Source organism: Mixophyes fleayi (assembly GCF_038048845.1).
Source record: "Mixophyes fleayi isolate aMixFle1 chromosome 4 unlocalized genomic scaffold, aMixFle1.hap1 SUPER_4_unloc_2, whole genome shotgun sequence".
NCBI lineage: Eukaryota > Metazoa > Chordata > Amphibia > Anura > Limnodynastidae > Mixophyes > Mixophyes fleayi.
The window spans coordinates 35,786-51,109 of NW_027445888.1; the positions used below are offsets into that span (position 1 = coordinate 35,786).

The following is a 15,324-nucleotide window of genomic DNA, read 5'->3' on the forward strand; positions in this document are numbered from 1 at the left end:
ATCTCAACTAAAACTCCTCTGTACTATAAGTAGATCCCTACATATGAAGGAATACACTACACTCAACTAGGTGTCTCCCATCACTTTATGCTGAAGTGCCCAGAAACTTACACATTTTGAACACAGCAATCCTATTGAGCATCAGGTTCAAGTGATTAGTAAGGGCAATAGCCATATGAATCAGTTCTTGCCCACTCACTGGAACCTTGGGCTGTCAGTGCAACCTCTAAGTCGTCTCAGAGCAATATGGCTGGTTTGACAACATAGAAAGAACATAGAGAGGGGTGAGAAAAAGACAGGTTGCCCCATGTGAGGATCGAACTCACGACCTTCAGATTATGAGACTGACGCGCTACCTACTGCGCTAACGAGGCAGCTACACTGTTTGGAATTAACGCTGAATAATGTTCTTCAATTGTCTCTTCACTAGTAACTAATTTACAAGAATATGCTTTGTAAATTATAGTTATGTTTCGCTGTTGCTCTATGGTTAATTAATAAAATGAACCCCTTCAGGCTACAGGATGTAACTGTAATGTCTTGTTTAATTTTAGGCAGGGAGTTACGGCAAGTCACAGATCCTTGTGTCATGGCCAAGAACAATGATGAGTGGTTCCTGGCAGATAAATCGCTTCCGCACAGCATTCAATATAGAAGCTGGGAAGCAATGCCCCTTTCTATCTCTCCCTGAAACCTCATTGACATCATCTCTGGGACTTGTTCCTGAAAGACATAGAGAGGTTAGGTGCCCGACAGGAGCTATTGCTAAGATATACAGGAGGCGTATGGAAAAGATTGTTGAATCATGAATGAAGGTGGAGAGATAGATGGTGTTGTACATGTAAGCAAGCAGTGTAGTCAAACAATGGGAACAGCCAGTAGAAAACTTGCTTGTATAGGAAGAGGTAAGGCCGTCATCAGAGATCATGGGTCCCAGGACAGATGATTAGAACAGGGCCCCTCCACCTCCCCACAATGTTCCCCCCTTCCCAATGCATGGCTAACTTCACTCTGACACCCTCACCCCTACAGATCCCACTACTCTAGTATCGAACATCCTGCATGCTTATGTTTGTCTTGTTAAAATTCTGTACCAAAAATAACTTGCTACTTACAGGGTTGTATTATTCCTTTCAATACACTAGTTTCCCTAATGAACACTGATGCAATGCCATTAAAACTTCCTGTTGATACAAATAGTATTTACAGGATATTATATCAATTTTACATCTCACATGTCCTATATAAAAGGAGAACTAAGGCCTGTTTCTGCCCAGTTTCGAACTGGGGACCTTTCGCGTGTGAGGCGAACGTGATAACCACTACACTACAGAAACACCAGCTGTGACCTGTCCTGACCTCTGACACTGTAATAGAGAGTGATCCTTTCTGACATTTAGTGATCTCTATCTGGACTCAACTTGATAAAAAAATGTGATTATTTACACTGACTGTCTGAGGGTGTTATCCTACCCATATCGATGTACCCAGGGTCCCTGTTTCCTAGTCCTTCATTAGGGGTCCATCTTGGATGGGTGGTCTCTTAGTAAAATCAGAATCCAGAGACAGTCCTTTCCCACCTTGTGTCTCCTCACACCACATAAGTGTACTATATTTGGGTGTTGGTAAAATTTCCTAAATTATGGAGTGCCGTTCATTTTGTGTGACATTCAGACATTTTTGCATGTGTCTCACAGTGATTAAAGTGGTTTCCTCATGCTGGGAAGAAGGACAGGGAATAGTGTCAGATTTTGTTTTCATCATTTTTTTATCTTTAAATTTGTTTTTTGTTTGATCTAAGTTTTACTTTATGGCTATTACGTTGGAGACCTTGTATAGTTACAAGATCAATTTTACTTTTGATGTATTGGTGTTAGGGAAGATCTGATCTCAACTAAAACTCCTCTGCACTATAAGTAGATCCCTACATATGAAGGAATACACTACACTCAACTAGGTGTCTCCCATCACTTTATGCTGAAGTGCCCAGAAACTTACACATTTTGAACACAGCAATCCTATTGAGCATCAGGTTCAAGTGATTAGTAAGGGCAATAGCCATATGAATCAGTTCTTGCCCACTCACTGGAACCTTGGGCTGTCAGTGCAACCTCTAAGTCGTCTCAGAGCAATATGGCTGGTTTGACAACATAGAAAGAACATAGAGAGGGGTGAGAAAAAGACAGGTTGCCCCATGTGAGGATCGAACTCATGACCTTCAGATTATGAGACTGACGCGCTACCTACTGCGCTAACGAGGCAGCTACACTGTTTGGAATTAACGCTGAATAATGTTCTTCAATTGTCTCTTCACTAGTAACTAATTTACAAGAAGATGCTTTGTAAATTATAGTTATGTTTCGCTGTTGCTCTATGGTTAATTAATAAAATTAACCCCTTCAGGCTACAGGATGTAACTGTAATGTCTTGTTTAATTTTAGGCAGGGAGTTACGGCAAGTCACAGATCCCTGTGTCATGGCCAAGAACAATGATGAGTGGTTCCTGGCAGATAAATCGCTTCCGCACAGCATTCAATATAGAAGCTAGGAAGCAATGCCCCTTTCTATCTCTCCCTGAAACCTCATTGACATCATCCCTGGGACTTGTTCCTGAAAGACATAGAGAGGTTAGGTGCCCGACAGGAGCTATTGCTAAGATATACAGGAGGCGTATGGAAAAGATTGTTGAATCATGAATGAAGGTGGAGAGATAGATGGTGTTGTACATGTAAGCAAGCAGTGTAGTCAAACAATGGGAACAGCCAGTAGAAAACTTGCTTGTATAGGAAGAGGTAAGGCCGTCATCAGAGATCATGGGTCCCAGGACAGATGATTAGAACAGGGCCCCTCCACCTCCCCACAATGTTCCCCCCTTCCCAATGCATGGCTAACTTCACTCTGACACCCTCACCCCTACAGATCTCACTACTCTAGTATCGAACATCCTGCATGCTTATGTTTGTCTTGTTAAAATTCTGTACCAAAAATAACTTGCTACTTACAGGGTTGTATTATTCCTTTCAATACACTAGTTTCCCTAATGAACACTGATGCAATGCCATTAAAACTTCCTGTTGATACAAATAGTATTTACAGGATATTATATCAATTTTACATCTCACATGTCCTATATAAAAGGAGAACTAAGGCCTGTTTCTGCCCAGTTTCGAACTGGGGACCTTTCGCGTGTGAGGCGAACGTGATAACCACTACACTACAGAAACACCAGCTGTGACCTGTCCTGACCTCTGACACTGTAATAGAGAGTGATCCTTTCTGACATTTAGTGATCTCTATCTGGACTCAACTTGATAAAAAAATGTGATTATTTACACTGACTGTCTGAGGGTGTTATCCTACCCATATCGATGTACCCAGGGTCCCTGTTCCCTAGTCCTTCATTAGGGGTCCATCTTGGATGGGTGGTCTCTTAGTAAAATCAGAATCCAGAGACAGTCCTTTCCCACCTTGTGTCTCATCACACCACATAAGTGTACTATATTTGGGTGTTGGTAAAATTTCCTAAATTATGGAGTGCCGTTCATTTTGTGTGACATTCAGACATTTTTGCATGTGTCTCACAGTGATTAAAGTGGTTTCCTCATGCTGGGAAGAAGGACAGGGAATAGTGTCAGATTTTGTTTTCATCATTTTTTTATCTTTAAATTTGTTTTTTGTTTGATCTAAGTTTTACTTTATGGCTATTACGTTGGAGACCTTGTATAGTTACAAGATCAATTTTACTTTTGATGTATTGGTGTTAGGGAAGATCTGATCTCAACTAAAACTCCTCTGCACTATAAGTAGATCCCTACATATGAAGGAATACACTACACTCAACTAGGTGTCTCCCATCACTTTATGCTGAAGTGCCCAGAAACTTACACATTTTGAACACAGCAATCCTATTGAGCATCAGGTTCAAGTGATTAGTAAGGGCAATAGCCATATGAATCAGTTCTTGCCCACTCACTGGAACCTTGGGCTGTCAGTACAACCTCTAAGTCGTCTCAGAGCAATATGGCTGGTTTGACAACATAGAAAGAACATAGAGAGGGGTGAGAAAAAGACAGGTTGCCCCATGTGAGGATCGAACTCATGACCTTCAGATTATGAGACTGACGCGCTACCTACTGCGCTAACGAGGCAGCTACACTGTTTGGAATTAACGCTGAATAATGTTCTTCAATTGTCTCTTCACTAGTAACTAATTTACAAGAAGATGCTTTGTAAATTATAGTTATGTTTCGCTGTTGCTCTATGGTTAATTAATAAAATTAACCCCTTCAGGCTACAGGATGTAACTGTAATGTCTTGTTTAATTTTAGGCAGGGAGTTACGGCAAGTCACAGATCCCTGTGTCATGGCCAAGAACAATGATGAGTGGTTCCTGGCAGATAAATCGCTTCCGCACAGCATTCAATATAGAAGCTAGGAAGCAATGCCCCTTTCTATCTCTCCCTGAAACCTCATTGACATCATCCCTGGGACTTGTTCCTGAAAGACATAGAGAGGTTAGGTGCCCGACAGGAGCTATTGCTAAGATATACAGGAGGCGTATGGAAAAGATTGTTGAATCATGAATGAAGGTGGAGAGATAGATGGTGTTGTACATGTAAGCAAGCAGTGTAGTCAAACAATGGGAACAGCCAGTAGAAAACTTGCTTGTATAGGAAGAGGTAAGGCCGTAATCAGAGATCATGGGTCTCAGAACAGATGATTAGAACAGGGCCCCTCCACCTCCCCACAATGTTCCCCCCTTCCCAATGCATGGCTAACTTCACTCTGACACCCTCACCCCTACAGATCCCACTACTCTAGTATCGAACATCCTGCATGCTTATGTTTGTCTTGTTAAAATTCTGTACCAAAAATAACTTGCTACTTACAGGGTTGTATTATTCCTTTCAATACACTAGTTTCCCTAATGAACACTGATGCAATGCCATTAAAACTTCCTGTTGATACAAATAGTATTTACAGGATATTATATCAATTTTACATCTCACATGTCCTATATAAAAGGAGAACTAAGGCCTGTTTCTGCCCAGTTTCAAACTGGGGACCTTTCGCGTGTGAGGCGAACGTGATAACCACTACACTACAGAAACACCAGCTGTGACCTGTCCTGACCTCTGACACTGTAATAGAGAGTGATCCTTTCTGACATTTAGTGATCTCTATCTGGACTCAACTTGATAAAAAAATGTGATTATTTACACTGACTGTCTGAGGGTGTTATCCTACCCATATCGATGTACCCAGGGTCCCTGTTCCCTAGTCCTTCATTAGGGGTCCATCTTGGATGGGTGGTCTCTTAGTAAAATCAGAATCCAGAGACAGTCCTTTCCCACCTTGTGTCTCATCACACCACATAAGTGTACTATATTTGGGTGTTGGTAAAATATCCTAAATTATGGAGTGCCGTTCATTTTGTGTGACATTCAGACATTTTTGCATGTGTCTCACAGTGATTAAAGTGGATTCCTCATGCTGGGAAGAAGGACAGGGAATAGTGTCAGATTTTGTTTTCATCATTTTTTTATCTTTAAATTTGTTTTTTGTTTGATCTAAGTTTTACTTTATGGCTATTACGTTGGAGACCTTGTATAGTTACAAGATCAATTTTACTTTTGATGTATTGGTGTTAGGGAAGATCTGATCTCAACTAAAACTCCTCTGCACTATAAGTAGATCCCTACATATGAAGGAATACACTACACTCAACTAGGTGTCTCCCATCACTTTATGCTGAAGTGCCCAGAAACTTACACATTTTGAACACAGCAATCCTATTGAGCATCAGGTTCAAGTGATTAGTAAGGGCAATAGCCATATGAATCAGTTCTTGCCCACTCACTGGAACCTTGGGCTGTCAGTGCAACCTCTAAGTCGTCTCAGAGCAATATGGCTGGTTTGACAACATAGAAAGAACATAGAGAGGGGTGAGAAAAAGACAGGTTGCCCCATGTGAGGATCGAACTCATGACCTTCAGATTATGAGACTGACGCGCTACCTACTGCGCTAACGAGGCAGCTACACTGTTTGGAATTAACGCTGAATAATGTTCTTCAATTGTCTCTTCACTAGTAACTAATTTACAAGAAGATGCTTTGTAAATTATAGTTATGTTTCGCTGTTGCTCTATGGTTAATTAATAAAATTAACCCCTTCAGGCTACAGGATGTAACTGTAATGTCTTGTTTAATTTTAGGCAGGGAGTTACGGCAAGTCACAGATCCCTGTGTCATGGCCAAGAACAATGATGAGTGGTTCCTGGCAGATAAATCGCTTCCGCACAGCATTCAATATAGAAGCTAGGAAGCAATGCCCCTTTCTATCTCTCCCTGAAACCTCATTGACATCATCCCTGGGACTTGTTCCTGAAAGACATAGAGAGGTTAGGTGCCCGACAGGAGCTATTGCTAAGATATACAGGAGGCGTATGGAAAAGATTGTTGAATCATGAATGAAGGTGGAGAGATAGATGGTGTTGTACATGTAAGCAAGCAGTGTAGTCAAACAATGGGAACAGCCAGTAGAAAACTTGCTTGTATAGGAAGAGGTAAGGCCGTCATCAGAGATCATGGGTCCCAGGACAGATGATTAGAACAGGGCCCCTCCACCTCCCCACAATGTTCCCCCCTTCCCAATGCATGGCTAACTTCACTCTGACACCCTCACCCCTACAGATCCCACTACTCTAGTATCGAACATCCTGCATGCTTATGTTTGTCTTGTTAAAATTCTGTACCAAAAATAACTTGCTACTTACAGGGTTGTATTATTCCTTTCAATACACTAGTTTCCCTAATGAACACTGATGCAATGCCATTAAAACTTCCTGTTGATACAAATAGTATTTACAGGATATTATATCAATTTTACATCTCACATGTCCTATATAAAAGGAGAACTAAGGCCTGTTTCTGCCCAGTTTCGAACTGGGGACCTTTCGCGTGTGAGGCGAATGTGATAACCACTACACTACAGAAACACCAGCTGTGACCTGTCCTGACCTCTGACACTGTAATAGAGAGTGATCCTTTCTGACATTTAGTGATCTCTATCTGGACTCAACTTGATAAAAAAATGTGATTATTTACACTGACTGTCTGAGGGTGTTATCCTACCCATATCGATGTACCCAGGGTCCCTGTTCCCTAGTCCTTCATTAGGGGTCCATCTTGGATGGGTGGTCTCTTAGTAAAATCAGAATCCAGAGACAGTCCCTTCCCACCTTGTGTCTCATCACACCACATAAGTGTACTATATTTGGGTGTTGGTAAAATATCCTAAATTATGGAGTGCCGTTCATTTTGTGTGACATTCAGACATTTTTGCATGTGTCTCACAGTGATTAAAGTGGTTTCCTCATGCTGGGAAGAAGGACAGGGAATAGTGTCAGATTTTGTTTTCATCATTTTTTTATCTTTAAATTTGTTTTTTGTTTGATCTAAGTTTTACTTTATGGCTATTACGTTGGAGACCTTGTATAGTTACAAGATCAATTTTACTTTTGATGTATTGGTGTTAGGTAAGATCTGATCTCAACTAAAACTCCTCTGCACTATAAGTAGATCCCTACATATGAAGGAATACACTACACTCAACTAGGTGTCTCCCATCACTTTATGCTGAAGTGCCCAGAAACTTACACATTTTGAACACAGCAATCCTATTGAGCATCAGGTTCAAGTGATTAGTAAGGGCAATAGCCATATGAATCAGTTCTTGCCCACTCACTGGAACCTTGGGCTGTCAGTGCAACCTCTAAGTCGTCTCAGAGCAATATGGCTGGTTTGACAACATAGAAAGAACATAGAGAGGGGTGAGAAAAAGACAGGTTGCCCCATGTGAGGATCGAACTCATGACCTTCAGATTATGAGACTGACGCGCTACCTACTGCGCTAACGAGGCAGCTACACTGTTTGGAATTAACGCTGAATAATGTTCTTCAATTGTCTCTTCACTAGTAACTAATTTACAAGAAGATGCTTTGTAAATTATAGTTATGTTTCGCTGTTGCTCTATGGTTAATTAATAAAATTAACCCCTTCAGGCTACAGGATGTAACTGTAATGTCTTGTTTAATTTTAGGCAGGGAGTTACGGCAAGTCACAGATCCCTGTGTCATGGCCAAGAACAATGATGAGTGGTTCCTGGCAGATAAATCGCTTCCGCACAGCATTCAATATAGAAGCTAGGAAGCAATGCCCCTTTCTATCTCTCCCTGAAACCTCATTGACATCATCCCTGGGACTTGTTCCTGAAAGACATAGAGAGGTTAGGTGCCCGACAGGAGCTATTGCTAAGATATACAGGAGGCGTATGGAAAAGATTGTTGAATCATGAATGAAGGTGGAGAGATAGATGGTGTTGTACATGTAAGCAAGCAGTGTAGTCAAACAATGGGAACAGCCAGTAGAAAACTTGCTTGTATAGGAAGAGGTAAGGCCGTCATCAGAGATCATGGGTCCCAGGACAGATGATTAGAACAGGGCCCCTCCACCTCCCCACAATGTTCCCCCCTTCCCAATGCATGGCTAACTTCACTCTGACACCCTCACCCCTACAGATCCCACTACTCTAGTATCGAACATCCTGCATGCTTATGTTTGTCTTGTTAAAATTCTGTACCAAAAATAACTTGCTACTTACAGGGTTGTATTATTCCTTTCAATACACTAGTTTCCCTAATGAACACTGATGCAATGCCATTAAAACTTCCTGTTGATACAAATAGTATTTACAGGATATTATATCAATTTTACATCTCACATGTCCTATATAAAAGGAGAACTAAGGCCTGTTTCTGCCCAGTTTCGAACTGGGGACCTTTCGCGTGTGAGGCGAACGTGATAACCACTACACTACAGAAACACCAGCTGTGACCTGTCCTGACCTCTGACACTGTAATAGAGAGTGATCCTTTCTGACATTTAGTGATCTCTATCTGGACTCAACTTGATAAAAAAATGTGATTATTTACACTGACTGTCTGAGGGTGTTATCCTACCCATATCGATGTACCCAGGGTCCCTGTTCCCTAGTCCTTCATTAGGGGTCCATCTTGGATGGGTGGTCTCTTAGTAAAATCAGAATCCAGAGACAGTCCCTTCCCACCTTGTGTCTCATCACACCACATAAGTGTACTATATTTGGGTGTTGGTAAAATATCCTAAATTATGGAGTGCCGTTCATTTTGTGTGACATTCAGACATTTTTGCATGTGTCTCACAGTGATTAAAGTGGTTTCCTCATGCTGGGAAGAAGGACAGGGAATAGTGTCAGATTTTGTTTTCATCATTTTTTTATCTTTAAATTTGTTTTTTGTTTGATCTAAGTTTTACTTTATGGCTATTACGTTGGAGACCTTGTATAGTTACAAGATCAATTTTACTTTTGATGTATTGGTGTTAGGGAAGATCTGATCTCAACTAAAACTCCTCTGCACTATAAGTAGATCCCTACATATGAAGGAATACACTACACTCAACTAGGTGTCTCCCATCACTTTATGCTGAAGTGCCCAGAAACTTACACATTTTGAACACAGCAATCCTATTGAGCATCAGGTTCAAGTGATTAGTAAGGGCAATAGCCATATGAATCAGTTCTTGCCCACTCACTGGAACCTTGGGCTGTCAGTGCAACCTCTAAGTCGTCTCAGAGCAATATGGCTGGTTTGACAACATAGAAAGAACATAGAGAGGGGTGAGAAAAAGACAGGTTGCCCCATGTGAGGATCGAACTCACGACCTTCAGATTATGAGACTGACGCGCTACCTACTGCGCTAACGAGGCAGCTACACTGTTTGGAATTAACGCTGAATAATGTTCTTCAATTGTCTCTTCACTAGTAACTAATTTACAAGAAGATGCTTTGTAAATTATAGTTATGTTTCGCTGTTGCTCTATGATTAATTAATAAAATTAACCCCTTCAGGCTACAGGATGTAACTGTAATGTCTTGTTTAATTTTAGGCAGGGAGTTACGGCAAGTCACAGATCCCTGTGTCATGGCCAAGAACAATGATGAGTGGTTCCTGGCAGATAAATCGCTTCCGCACAGCATTCAATATAGAAGCTAGGAAGCAATGCCCCTTTCTATCTCTCCCTGAAACCTCATTGACATCATCCCTGGGACTTGTTCCTGAAAGACATAGAGAGGTTAGGTGCCCGACAGGAGGTATTGCTAAGATATACAGGAGGCGTATGGAAAAGATTGTTGAATCATGAATGAAGGTGGAGAGATAGATGGTGTTGTACATGTAAGCAAGCAGTGTAGTCAAACAATGGGAACAGCCAGTAGAAAACTTGCTTGTATAGGAAGAGGTAAGGCCGTCATCAGAGATCATGGGTCCCAGGACAGATGATTAGAACAGGGCCCCTCCACCTCCCCACAATGTTCCCCCCTTCCCAATGCATGGCTAACTTCACTCTGACACCCTCACCCCTACAGATCCCACTACTCTAGTATCGAACATCCTGCATGCTTATGTTTGTCTTGTTAAAATTCTGTACCAAAAATAACTTGCTACTTACAGGGTTGTATTATTCCTTTCAATACACTAGTTTCCCTAATGAACACTGATGCAATGCCATTAAAACTTCCTGTTGATACAAATAGTATTTACAGGATATTATATCAATTTTACATCTCACATGTCCTATATAAAAGGAGAACTAAGGCCTGTTTCTGCCCAGTTTCGAACTGGGGACCTTTCGCGTGTGAGGCGAACGTGATAACCACTACACTACAGAAACACCAGCTGTGACCTGTCCTGACCTCTGACACTGTAATAGAGAGTGATCCTTTCTGACATTTAGTGATCTCTATCTGGACTCAACTTGATAAAAAAATGTGATTATTTACACTGACTGTCTGAGGGTGTTATCCTACCCATATCGATGTACCCAGGGTCCCTGTTCCCTAGTCCTTCATTAGGGGTCCATCTTGGATGGGTGGTCTCTTAGTAAAATCAGAATCCAGAGACAGTCCCTTCCCACCTTGTGTCTCATCACACCACATAAGTGTACTATATTTGGGTGTTGGTAAAATATCCTAAATTATGGAGTGCCGTTCATTTTGTGTGACATTCAGACATTTTTGCATGTGTCTCACAGTGATTAAAGTGGTTTCCTCATGCTGGGAAGAAGGACAGGGAATAGTGTCAGATTTTGTTTTCATCATTTTTTTATCTTTAAATTTGTTTTTTGTTTGATCTAAGTTTTACTTTATGGCTATTACGTTGGAGACCTTGTATAGTTACAAGATCAATTTTACTTTTGATGTATTGGTGTTAGGGAAGATCTGATCTCAACTAAAACTCCTCTGCACTATAAGTAGATCCCTACATATGAAGGAATACACTACACTCAACTAGGTGTCTCCCATCACTTTATGCTGAAGTGCCCAGAAACTTACACATTTTGAACACAGCAATCCTATTGAGCATCAGGTTCAAGTGATTAGTAAGGGCAATAGCCATATGAATCAGTTCTTGCCCACTCACTGGAACCTTGGGCTGTCAGTTCAACCTCTAAGTCGTCTCAGAGCAATATGGCTGGTTTGACAACATAGAAAGAACATAGAGAGGGGTGAGAAAAAGACAGGTTGCCCCATGTGAGGATCGAACTCACGACCTTCAGATTATGAGACTGACGCGCTACCTACTGCGCTAACGAGGCAGCTACACTGTTTGGAATTAACGCTGAATAATGTTCTTCAATTGTCTCTTCACTAGTAACTAATTTACAAGAAGATGCTTTGTAAATTATAGTTATGTTTCGCTGTTGCTCTATGATTAATTAATAAAATTAACCCCTTCAGGCTACAGGATGTAACTGTAATGTCTTGTTTAATTTTAGGCAGGGAGTTACGGCAAGTCACAGATCCCTGTGTCATGGCCAAGAACAATGATGAGTGGTTCCTGGCAGATAAATCGCTTCCGCACAGCATTCAATATAGAAGCTAGGAAGCAATGCCCCTTTCTATCTCTCCCTGAAACCTCATTGACATCATCCCTGGGACTTGTTCCTGAAAGACATAGAGAGGTTAGGTGCCCGACAGGAGCTATTGCTAAGATATACAGGAGGCGTATGGAAAAGATTGTTGAATCATGAATGAAGGTGGAGAGATAGATGGTGTTGTACATGTAAGCAAGCAGTGTAGTCAAACAATGGGAACAGCCAGTAGAAAACTTGCTTGTATAGTAAGAGGTAAGGCCGTCATCAGAGATCATGGGTCCCAGGACAGATGATTAGAACAGGGCCCCTCCACCTCCCCACAATGTTCCCCCCTTCCCAATGCATGGCTAACTTCACTCTGACACCCTCACCCCTACAGATCCCACTACTCTAGTATCGAACATCCTGCATGCTTATGTTTGTCTTGTTAAAATTCTGTACCAAAAATAACTTGCTACTTACAGGGTTGTATTATTCCTTTCAATACACTAGTTTCCCTAATGAACACTGATGCAATGCCATTAAAACTTCCTGTTGATACAAATAGTATTTACAGGATATTATATCAATTTTACATCTCACATGTCCTATATAAAAGGAGAACTAAGGCCTGTTTCTGCCCAGTTTCGAACTGGGGACCTTTCGCGTGTGAGGCGAACGTGATAACCACTACACTACAGAAACACCAGCTGTGACCTGTCCTGACCTCTGACACTGTAATAGAGAGTGATCCTTTCTGACATTTAGTGATCTCTATCTGGACTCAACTTGATAAAAAAATGTGATTATTTACACTGACTGTCTGAGGGTGTTATCCTACCCATATCGATGTACCCAGGGTCCCTGTTCCCTAGTCCTTCATTAGGGGTCCATCTTGGATGGGTGGTCTCTTAGTAAAATCAGAATCCAGAGACAGTCCCTTCCCACCTTGTGTCTCATCACACCACATAAGTGTACTATATTTGGGTGTTGGTAAAATATCCTAAATTATGGAGTGCCGTTCATTTTGTGTGACATTCAGACATTTTTGCATGTGTCTCACAGTGATTAAAGTGGTTTCCTCATGCTGGGAAGAAGGACAGGGAATAGTGTCAGATTTTGTTTTCATCATTTTTTTATCTTTAAATTTGTTTTTTGTTTGATCTAAGTTTTACTTTATGGCTATTACGTTGGAGACCTTGTATAGTTACAAGATCAATTTTACTTTTGATGTATTGGTGTTAGGGAAGATCTGATCTCAACTAAAACTCCTCTGCACTATAAGTAGATCCCTACATATGAAGGAATACACTACACTCAACTAGGTGTCTCCCATCACTTTATGCTGAAGTGCCCAGAAACTTACACATTTTGAACACAGCAATCCTATTGAGCATCAGGTTCAAGTGATTAGTAAGGGCAATAGCCATATGAATCAGTTCTTGCCCACTCACTGGAACCTTGGGCTGTCAGTGCAACCTCTAAGTCGTCTCAGAGCAATATGGCTGGTTTGACAACATAGAAAGAACATAGAGAGGGATTATGAGACTGATGTGCTACCTACTGTGCTAACGAGGCAGCTACACTGTTTGGAATTAACGCTGAATAATGTTCTTCAATTGTCTCTTCACTAGTAACTAATTTACAAGAAGATGCTTTGTAAATTATAGTTATGTTTCGCTGTTGCTCTATGGTTAATTAATAAAATTAACCCCTTCAGGCTACAGGATGTAACTGTAATGTCATGTTTAATTTTAGGCAGGGAGTTACGGCAAGTCACAGATCCCTGTGTCATGGCCAAGAACAATGATGAGTGGTTCCTGGCAGATAAATCGCTTCCGCACAGCATTCAATATAGAAGCTGGGAAGCAATGCCCCTTTCTATCTCTCCCTGAAACCTCATTGACATTATCCCTGGGACTTGTTCCTGAAAGACATAGAGAGGTTAGGTGCCCGACAGGAGCTATTGCTAAGATATACAGGAGGCGTATGGAAAAGATTGTTGAATCATGAATGAAGGTGGAGAGATAGATGGTGTTGTACATGTAAGCAAGCAGTGTAGTCAAACAATGGGAACAGCCAGTAGAAAACTTGCTTGTATAGGAAGAGGTAAGGCCGTCATCAGAGATCATGGGTCCCAGGACAGATGATTAGAACAGGGCCCCTCCACCTCCCCACAATGTTCCCCCCTTCCCAATGCATGGCTAACTTCACTCTGACACCCTCACCCCTACAGATCCCACTACTCTAGTATCGAACATCCTGCATGCTTATGTTTGTCTTGTTAAAATTCTGTACCAAAAATAACTTGCTACTTACAGGGTTGTATTATTCCTTTCAATACACTAGTTTCCCTAATGAACACTGATGCAATGCCATTAAAACTTCCTGTTGATACAAATAGTATTTACAGGATATTATATCAATTTTACATCTCACATGTCCTATATAAAAGGAGAACTAAGGCCTGTTTCTGCCCAGTTTCGAACTGGGGACCTTTTGCGTGTGAGGCGAATGTGATAACCACTACACTACAGAAACACCAGCTGTGACCTGTCCTGACCTCTGACACTGTAATAGAGAGTGATCCTTTCTGACATTTAGTGATCTCTATCTGGACTCAACTTGATAAAAAAATGTGATTATTTACACTGACTGTCTGAGGGTGTTATCCTACCCATATCGATGTACCCAGGGTCCCTGTTCCCTAGTCCTTCATTAGGGGTCCATCTTGGATGGGTGGTCTCTTAGTAAAATCAGAATCCAGAGACAGTCCTTTCCCACCTTGTGTCTCATCACACCACATAAGTGTACTATATTTGGGTGTTGGTAAAATTTCCTAAATTATGGAGTGCCGTTCATTTTGTGTGACATTCAGACATTTTTGCATGTGTCTCACAGTGATTAAAGTGGTTTCCTCATGCTGGGAAGAAGGACAGGGAATAGTGTCAGATTTTGTTTTCATCATTTTTTTATCTTTAAATTTGTTTTTTGTTTGATCTAAGTTTTACTTTATGGCTATTACGTTGGAGACCTTGTATAGTTACAAGATCAATTTTACTTTTGATGTATTGGTGTTAGGGAAGATCTGATCTCAACTAAAACTCCTCTGCACTATAAGTAGATCCCTACATATGAAGGAATACACTACACTCAACTAGGTGTCTCCCATCACTTTATGCTGAAGTGCCCAGAAACTTACACATTTTGAACACAGCAATCCTATTGAGCATCAGGTTCAAGTGATTAGTAAGGGCAATAGCCATATGAATCAGTTCTTGCCCACTCACTGGAACCTTGGGCTGTCAGTGCAACCTCTAAGTCGTCTCAGAGCAATATGGCTGGTTTGACAACATAGAAAGAACATAGA

The 15,324-nt window shown here is 41.2% G+C and overlaps 15 non-coding genes across 15 annotated transcripts; all 15 read right to left on the minus strand.

Annotated features, from left to right (window-relative positions):
• Window positions 1–301: 301 nt before the first annotated feature.
• Window positions 302–374, minus strand: TRNAM-CAU (transfer RNA methionine (anticodon CAU)). Its single transcript has one exon. It is a non-coding gene; the product is annotated as a tRNA-Met (tRNA).
• Window positions 375–1,264: 890 nt separating this feature from the next.
• Window positions 1,265–1,337, minus strand: TRNAV-CAC (transfer RNA valine (anticodon CAC)). Its single transcript has one exon. It is a non-coding gene; the product is annotated as a tRNA-Val (tRNA).
• Window positions 1,338–2,188: 851 nt separating this feature from the next.
• Window positions 2,189–2,261, minus strand: TRNAM-CAU (transfer RNA methionine (anticodon CAU)). Its single transcript has one exon. It is a non-coding gene; the product is annotated as a tRNA-Met (tRNA).
• An 890-nt stretch (window positions 2,262–3,151) lies between these two features.
• Window positions 3,152–3,224, minus strand: TRNAV-CAC (transfer RNA valine (anticodon CAC)). The gene has a single exon. It is a non-coding gene; the product is annotated as a tRNA-Val (tRNA).
• Window positions 3,225–4,075: 851 nt separating this feature from the next.
• On the minus strand, window positions 4,076–4,148 carry TRNAM-CAU (transfer RNA methionine (anticodon CAU)). The gene has a single exon. It is a non-coding gene; the product is annotated as a tRNA-Met (tRNA).
• Window positions 4,149–5,038: 890 nt separating this feature from the next.
• On the minus strand, window positions 5,039–5,111 carry TRNAV-CAC (transfer RNA valine (anticodon CAC)). Its single transcript has one exon. It is a non-coding gene; the product is annotated as a tRNA-Val (tRNA).
• Window positions 5,112–5,962: 851 nt separating this feature from the next.
• TRNAM-CAU (transfer RNA methionine (anticodon CAU)) lies at window positions 5,963–6,035 on the minus strand. The gene has a single exon. It is a non-coding gene; the product is annotated as a tRNA-Met (tRNA).
• Window positions 6,036–6,925: 890 nt separating this feature from the next.
• Window positions 6,926–6,998, minus strand: TRNAV-CAC (transfer RNA valine (anticodon CAC)). Its single transcript has one exon. It is a non-coding gene; the product is annotated as a tRNA-Val (tRNA).
• An 851-nt stretch (window positions 6,999–7,849) lies between these two features.
• On the minus strand, window positions 7,850–7,922 carry TRNAM-CAU (transfer RNA methionine (anticodon CAU)). The gene has a single exon. It is a non-coding gene; the product is annotated as a tRNA-Met (tRNA).
• An 890-nt stretch (window positions 7,923–8,812) lies between these two features.
• TRNAV-CAC (transfer RNA valine (anticodon CAC)) lies at window positions 8,813–8,885 on the minus strand. Its single transcript has one exon. It is a non-coding gene; the product is annotated as a tRNA-Val (tRNA).
• Window positions 8,886–9,736: 851 nt separating this feature from the next.
• Window positions 9,737–9,809, minus strand: TRNAM-CAU (transfer RNA methionine (anticodon CAU)). The gene has a single exon. It is a non-coding gene; the product is annotated as a tRNA-Met (tRNA).
• An 890-nt stretch (window positions 9,810–10,699) lies between these two features.
• TRNAV-CAC (transfer RNA valine (anticodon CAC)) lies at window positions 10,700–10,772 on the minus strand. The gene has a single exon. It is a non-coding gene; the product is annotated as a tRNA-Val (tRNA).
• Window positions 10,773–11,623: 851 nt separating this feature from the next.
• Window positions 11,624–11,696, minus strand: TRNAM-CAU (transfer RNA methionine (anticodon CAU)). Its single transcript has one exon. It is a non-coding gene; the product is annotated as a tRNA-Met (tRNA).
• Window positions 11,697–12,586: 890 nt separating this feature from the next.
• TRNAV-CAC (transfer RNA valine (anticodon CAC)) lies at window positions 12,587–12,659 on the minus strand. The gene has a single exon. It is a non-coding gene; the product is annotated as a tRNA-Val (tRNA).
• Window positions 12,660–14,422: 1,763 nt separating this feature from the next.
• Window positions 14,423–14,495, minus strand: TRNAV-CAC (transfer RNA valine (anticodon CAC)). The gene has a single exon. It is a non-coding gene; the product is annotated as a tRNA-Val (tRNA).
• Window positions 14,496–15,324: the final 829 nt, after the last annotated feature.